The 8,228-nt window shown below is 31.8% G+C and overlaps 1 long non-coding RNA gene across 1 annotated transcript in view; it reads right to left on the bottom strand.

Annotated features, from left to right (window-relative positions):
* Nucleotides 1-328: 328 nt before the first annotated feature.
* The window catches only part of LOC101046986 (uncharacterized), a 48,372-nt gene continuing 40,472 nt past the window's right edge, over nt 329-8,228 (bottom strand). Inside the window, exon 4 of the long non-coding RNA XR_164107.2 lies at nt 329-492. This is a non-coding gene — a long non-coding RNA (uncharacterized LOC101046986). The remainder of the gene's footprint in view (nt 493-8,228) is intronic.

The raw sequence follows: 8,228 nt of genomic DNA, 5'->3' as shown, positions 1-8,228 counted from the left end.
TAATTTGCAGAGCAGAGAGCTCCTGACATCTAGCTAGTATCACCCCACTTCCCCCACACAAGTTGCCCTCTAAACTTCATCTTGCTGCTACCCTGGCCCTAGGTACAACTCCCTGTCTAGCCCTGTGTTTCAGCTTCTCTTGTTTGGAACTGTAAATAACAAAGAACTCTACCTTTAATCTGCCTGAATCGTATTGTGTTGTGTTCTTCCATCAAAAGAATATTTAAATCTTGTAAAACAATTGTATTAACCTCAAGTCTTCTAATATCTTAATACATGCTATCCCGTTAGGCCATCTTTGTTTAAAGAGTGAAAATAATAAAAGGTGAACACTTTAAAAATTAGTGCTTTTATTTCTCACATAGTTATTATTCTTGTCACAAAAATTATGATTTCAGATTTCTTCAGTAAGAGCCAATTATATATATTTGTATGCTTACTACAAAGAGTCTCAATGGTATATGGATTTACATAAGAATGAGGATGTGACACCTGAAAAAGAAAATTATGTTTCAGAAATTTTTCTCTAGTGACCGTTTATAGATTATATATTTTTCTATACTCTTTCTACTTTAGCCATTAAACTATACATTTAGCCAAGAAAAAATTATTTAACTGAAATTGCTACCCAATTAACAATATAACAAATTATGAAATATTATAGGAGTTTATATATTAGAATTTAACTTATAGGTAGTAGTAAAGTTCATAAAAATGAATATTGATTTCATTTATAATTGTTTGAAAATTATACATAATGAAGAAAAATACTATATATATAGTATATATGTATATGAGAATGAAATAGAATAAGCAAGAGAGAAAAGTAAGATGAAAAGTATGAAACTACAGAATTACATCATCATTCATTTACAGTCTTAAACATTCAGGTAAACTTTTAAAAATGTTAAATTCAGCAGTTGCATCTATTTTTGGAGAGATGAGATAAAACAATTGAAACTCAGGAAAAAAATCAGAGTTTATAGAGATACATCATTAAAACACTGCAAAGCACTGAAAATTGTAGCTTTGGGGGGGGCTCAGTGTTACGTAGTGGAATTTTAATAGATGCCAGCTAGTCATTCTGGCAGAATGACAGTTCCATTGGAGTAGTGGCTAAATAGCTCTCCACTTGCAGTAACGTTAATATTTGTAAACTCCTGTCTTTCAGAGTTAGACAGATCCCTCTTTGTTTAAATTTGACAATAATAAACCAAAATTGAAATACAAAGATGTGGATTTAAACATGTACTCTGTTACTTACTGGAAACTTTAAAATAATGTATTTGACCAATATAGAATGTGTTTAAAAGCAACATTGGAGAGTTTAGAGGGAAAGTTTAATAGAAGAAAACAGAAATAAAGCATCAAACTATTGTGTTTATATCTTATCTTAAGGTTACAGACAAAAACAATTTTTCTAATGTCAATACAATTTATCTTATTACTCAGTATTTTGTTGATCTTGGAAAAAGTCTTCTACTTCATTAGCTGCATAGGCTAGGTATTTCCTAATAATACATACCTGTGAGTAAATGGATTTTATTTATATAGAAGTGATCCAATCCAGGAGTAAGCAAACCACAAATAGGGGCCGTATCTGACTTGCAACTCATTCTTGTAAATAAAGTTTTATTGAAACACAGTCACAGCCATTCATTTACAAATTATCTGTGGCTGCTTTCACACTGCAGCTACAGAGCTGAATAGCTGAGAACTTGCTGCAGAGATGATTAGATCTGTAAAGCCTGAAATGTTTGCTCCCTGGTACTTCTTCAATGTAAGTCGTTCATAAAGAGGATAGTTATTTGAAAATGGTTAAATTAATCTAAAAGTCATCTGTGCCACTGATGCATATTACCTTGCCTGAAAGATATTATTAAACAAGATTATTGTGGTTGAATGCTTTCAACTGACATTTTTATCCCCCAAATTATCATTCCAAAAGCGTTGTAAAAATAAATTTATGTATTAGTTCACTTGACTTAAACTAAGGAAACTGGAGAGGAGGGTTTGAAGCACTCAGTATTAATAGCTTATAAATAAAATTGATGCCAAATATGGAATAGTCAGAACAGAGAGTTTCCACTTCAGGAATTTCTTTAAGATTCTATCTGAGACTGGGAATTCAAAGCACTCTTGGAAACTGAAGAAAGATACTGATAATCAGCTGGATAGACTTCTATCTTGTTAATACAGTGCAAAATAATGCATTCTATAAATAAGAACACCTTGAATACTTTTTCCATATAGATATGTATTAGGAAATAATGAAGATTAAAACCTTAGCCAATTCTACTTTAAAAAATACTTCTAGGAAATAACAGGAAATAACTAAATGTAAGAGCACATACTTGAGAAAACCACTATGTGATATACAATTATTTAAATTTCTCTAAAATTTAAAGTTGCTTTAGAAAATATATTCCATCTTCTTCCAGAGATTTTTACATTGAATTGCCTCTCATAATTGCAAAAACTGTACAATAACTTGGATTTGTAAGAGACATATTAAATAGTATATCAAACCTCTGATTCAATGGCTGAACACTGTTAAGTGTTTTACTAGATCCTTGTAATTATAATGGTTATTTTTAACATAGCAGAATTTTACTAAATTAAGAATTCTTTTTAAATGAACATTTATTACAAAAAACAATATTTTACTAAGTTTATTAGGCTATACGTAAAATGGTCTCCCAAGTCAAGTCCAATTAGCTGCTCCCTGGTAAAATGCTTCTGCAAGATACCATAACATCCTTTAAGAGATCTGCAATTGTGTAAACATCTTCAAGGCTCAGATAAATTTTGCCTCCTCAGCTCCACCCTTTTTAAAAAATTTAGCTAATTTTCCCTGGAAAGTTTGAAACATTCTGGTCTAGCAGCATAACCTTGTAGATACAAATAAATTTCAGTTATATTACTGAAATGATTATTGCTGTTGAAATGATGAAAGCTGTAGTAACTCTGCTTATGAATACTAGATTTTTCTAGTGAATTTTCTTCATTTCTTTTTCTGAAGTCTCCAAATTTATCTTTCTTCCTCCATCCTATTTTAGCTTCTAATCTCATCTTTCAATTCATTAAGATAACAAAAGGATGGAAATATCATCTTCTCACCATCAAATCTATAAGACAACTTTATCCAGCACTGAAATATTTATCTTCCCTCTTACTTCACTTTATATTGGTTCATATAGCTCATTCATTCATTTAAATCTCTCCAGAATGCTCTAACTTGTAACAACACAATTTACTGACCTATTTTCCTACAAATATACATTTCATTTTTATTGTAATTACCTGTGTACATGTGGTGAAGCTGACAAGAGTCTCTCTAAGGTACATTCTTACATGTGAGATTTCAGTATTATAAAATTGGTGCAACTTCAATTTTACTTGATATTGACAAAGTGATCCAAAATTGATTGCATATTACTATGTTTCTACTAGCAGGGAATGTCATCCTTGTGAGACTTTCTATTATGGTATTTTAATTTTTACCAAATTTAAAAATATGAAATGGAATTTTATGATTTTTTGTAATTTACATTTTCTTATTTACCAGTGAGATTAAATGGTGTTATAGCTATATAGCTGTAACTTTTTTTCAGCATATTACAAATTGCAAAACTTTTTATCAACAAACTCACTATCAAATCAAAAACATGTTTCCCAATCTAAGACCTAGACTATGCCCTGCACCCCTATCTCAATTGCTTACTTGATTAAGATCAGGATCATGCCCTGTGGTTGCTGTTTAAGCATATCATGTACCATCACACGCATCCTCCCAGCCCCTTCTTTGATGGTGTAATTCTTCATGGGCCCCAGCATTGCTCTTCCAGTCTCCTGGACTACTTTGCACCTTTTCCTCTCTCTTCAAATTGTCAACAACTTTCTCCAACCTGGGGTTTCACTAATGCTCTTGCTTATTGTATCTCTGATGGGAAGGAAGAAAATCTACAAACCCACTTGTGTGTATATTTGTATATCACATCTTCCTTCCTGAACTTATTCCTCCACAGCTTTGCTAGATCCAAATCATTAAACTCCTCAAGCCTTGTTCCCTAAAATATCCATCTTGTTTCCCCTACATAATCAATTTTCATATTCTGCTATATCATTTCCATCATATGCCATATTTTAAAAGCTTTCTCTCTTTCTCTTATTGCCACCCTATTATTCTGCTTCTCTTTAAAGAAACACTGTTTGAAGCATATATTACCTATTTCCTTAATTTTAATTATTTCTTTTATTCCAATAACAGCATTAAAATTTGTCCTGTTGATGTTTTTAATAATCACCATCTTGCCAAGTTCTTACTCCTCTTCGTACTTGATTTCTTAGCAACTGTTAACTCAATTGCGTCTATCTTGAAATTCTGACTTTATTTTGCTCTTATATTCTTCATCCCTTTCTCTATCTTTGTGGCTGACATCTGTTTTTTTCCATAGCTCTAAATTATCAAGTGCCTGAAGGATATCATTGGCCCTTTCTTCTCTAACTTTTTCTCTCCCTACAGAATCTCATTTGGGCTGATCTCCTTAGTTACCGTCTATCCATTTTTTACTTCCAAATGTTTGTCTCCAGGCTTAATTTTTTTCTTGAACAGAAACCTCTGTATCCAATTGTCTAAATTATGCTTTCATCTGGCCCTATGATAGGCATGTCAAACTATGTCCAAAACATAACTGCTTTTCCCCCACATATCATCTCAATCTGTGTTTCTTTCCCATCTCACTGAATAAAATCATTATTTGCACAATATGTTAGGGCCAAAGGTCTGGAAGTCATTCTCAATTCTTTTTTCTCCATATATTTTATTCACAAATCATAATTGTTTAAACTCTTAATTTTGCAAAGTCTAAAGGTAGGTACTTTTCTCTGTCTTCAAAATCAAGAACAGTGATTGGCATGCCACAGGTGTTATCAAATAACTGTTGAATTATTAATGCAGCAGCAAAATTTATTTTTTATGTAAAATATGTAATCTTTTCTTAAACCATAGATGAGAAGCTTTCAGAAAAAAGGCAATTCAGCATTGCTTTCATATGCTTATTAAAAAATGCTTTAGAAATAGTCAATCAAGATTATTTATGTTTTAAATTGATATTCCATTGGCATAACTACTGTACTCTTTACTTTTTCAGGTGTGTTATTTTTGGTTTTCCTTCCTGAGTGGATTTCCTGATATTTCATGCTGTTTCCATATCTTTCAATGTAAATGTATAATTTGAGAAAAATTAACCATTTGTGGAGAAAAGATAGTCTCTAGTGGCATTTAAGGGTATCAAGCAAAAGAAAAAGACACATACAATTATACAAGATAGATTTGTAGTACTTCTGACAGCATAGGTTAAACAAATAGTTAACAAATTCAAAACAGAGCAATTCAAATCCTTCATTAGAAGTCTTCACTTCTGTGTACGTCTGGTGAAGAAACATAATAATAGTTATTTTAACTTGGACTGTGAACTATTCTATGTCATAGTAAGGAGTGAAAGAACACTCTGTTTACTGATATGAAAAAAAAACATACTTTGATAGGTCACAATATCTTTCAAATATTGACTCTTTATCCTTTTACCTATCACATGCCTAGGTAGTGCAGTAGATAGTAGTTGTTTTTATCTTCCTGGTATTCTTTCCTTTGCATCTTTTTCCTTTGAGGAAGACAGCACTTTCTGTCACTTGGTAGAGTCTATAATCACCTGGCTTCGCTTTCTCAATTTATGGTGAATATGAAAGAAAAAGCTTCAGTGACTTATCTTCCAAAGACTGATATAAATCTTGGGAAGGAGATGCTGTACACTTTTCTCTGGCATTACTAGTTGTAAGTACAAACCAAACTATGTCTGATGATGGCCAGGAGACAAACTTCTTGAGCATGAAACTATTAGAAAGTAAAATTGAGCAGAGAGAGAGCATAAAAAGATGCAGATTATCTGATATTTGAGTATTTTATTGAGTTCCTGGATCTAGCTACACCTAAATGACCCTGGATTTTTATGTTTCTGAGCCAGCATATTCTAGTATTTATTTTTTGTGACTTGTAACCAAAAGCTGCTCTTATAAATAGAACTAATGATAGAATATTTGAGTAAATATTTACATAATTGCTTTTACTGATTTATAATTAAAATGCGTCAGTATCCTTTTCAGGGTACTCAGGTACTACCACAAACAAAATATTAGCAGTTAGAGCATTTGAATTTTACTTGGAATGATCAAATAACCATCTGTATCAAAAAATAAAAGTACATGAATTAAATAAAATCTGACATTGTTGACTTACTGTCCAGGAACTGCGGGATTATATAATAAATTGAATTGTTGAATACATGTGATTTGCCTTATCTTTCTATTACTGTTGCTTCTTAGTTTTGTGAGTCCCTTTCTCCAAGTTATATGTCTTTTTTATTCTTTGTTCTATGTTATTTCATCTACATTTATAATTTCATCCCTAACTTGTAGGCTGATGATTTCCAAAATTTACCCTGATTTTCAGATTTTTGTATTCAACTGTCACTGAGTATCTTTTATTAGAATAAAAGCATAATATTATCCCATTATTTCTTAGTCTCATGTGAAATCATAATTATTATCATTGCGTAAATACTGAGAGAGGAAATATAAGGAAGTAGCAGCTTCAAAACCTATTAGTATATAAAATGATGTGCACTAGGGGTTAGGAACCCCTACTATGTGCTTTTCTAATAACCTAAATAGCAACCCAGAGGAGACGGGGCATATAAATTAACTCTTCTCCCCTTGCTCCCTTACTGATCTAGTTATGCCAGGTAATTAAATTCAGCATTAATAGAATAGGCCTTGGGTGGTATGCTTAACTCATTTCCCATCTCCTCTATGTTATCCTAGTTTTGTAGGAACCATCTAAATTTGTAACCCTACATTAAAATTTGGGGAGTCATGATTGATTTGTCCATTTCTTTAAGTACTGCTAGCTAATCAAAAAAATTCCCACCTGAATATTTTTCCAGTCATTTCTTTTGTGCATCCTTAATTCTGTTAAGCTGTTCATATTTTTCCTGAAAACTCCAGCAACACATCATTGATCAAATGTCACTTAATCGCTGGCTGATGGCTTCACTGAACATTCTCTGGGGTGAATTAACCCCTGTTCTGTGGTTTTCTAATAACACATAATAATTCGTATCATTGCATCGGGTACATATTAATGTAATTTTAAGAATAGGAGCAATTCAGATTATTATTATTATTCAACATGGAAGAGGTGGAGGATATTGAGTCCCTTCCAAATATGACAAAGAACATTAATCCCGTTTCGTTTTTTTTTCTGTATTTAAAATTATCACTGCCTATTATCTAAAAAAGGAAAATCTAGGAAATTTATCAGTTGATTTTTTTGTGCATATCAGCATTGTTTCTAGCATTAATAATTTGCTTCATGATCTTCAATATCTTATAAACGATGGCAATATCATGTTATTTCTCTCATTCTGTACCTTTGTAACATGTTCAAAGTAATGTTTACTTCTCTGGATGATGAGATCCATAATAAACCTAACCACAGTTCTTTTTGAGCCTTCTCTATCTTCAAATTTCAGAGCCCGGGTACAAGTTGAGACATTTCCTTTGATGGGAACATTTTTCTCCAAGAATCTTGTTGTCACCACTTTGCTCTGCTACAATATGGCATCTTCAGAAAGGCTTTCTCACACTGTAATTGCAAAATAGTTGCCACTCTCTGTAAATCACTCTGTGCCCTACCCTTCCACATTCTGTAAATGCCTGCCATTTTACCTTCTGTAAATCATTCTGTGTCTCCTTATGCTATTTTATTTTCCTCAACATACTAATAATTAACTGACTTCAATTAATTTAATATTTTTATTGCCTTTATTACTCCTAAAATATAAACTCTTAAAGTCGCAGGCTTTGTCTTATACACTCTTTTATTGCCAGAGCCTAAAACACTACTTGGAATATAATAGGCTTACCATATCTATTTTAAAAATTAAGAACTGGTGTATAAAATTACATTACTTTTCTGCTCCTTTCTATGTTGTTCATGAATATGTACTGTTTAGCCATTAAAGTTATTCACCTCCTTCCCCAATTTTAACTATATCATTAGGTTTATTCTTTTCCCATTTAGTATAAATATAATATGAACATAATCATTTTGCCTTTCCCCTTCCATTTTGTTTTCTTTGATATTATCTGAAACTTCAAGTAGGTTT

The sequence above is a fragment of the Saimiri boliviensis genome, chromosome 10 (assembly GCF_048565385.1).
Source record: "Saimiri boliviensis isolate mSaiBol1 chromosome 10, mSaiBol1.pri, whole genome shotgun sequence".
NCBI classification, from domain to species: domain Eukaryota; kingdom Metazoa; phylum Chordata; class Mammalia; order Primates; family Cebidae; genus Saimiri; species Saimiri boliviensis.
Note: the sequence above shows the minus strand (reverse complement) of the source record. Positions and strands in the feature narration are given on the sequence as shown.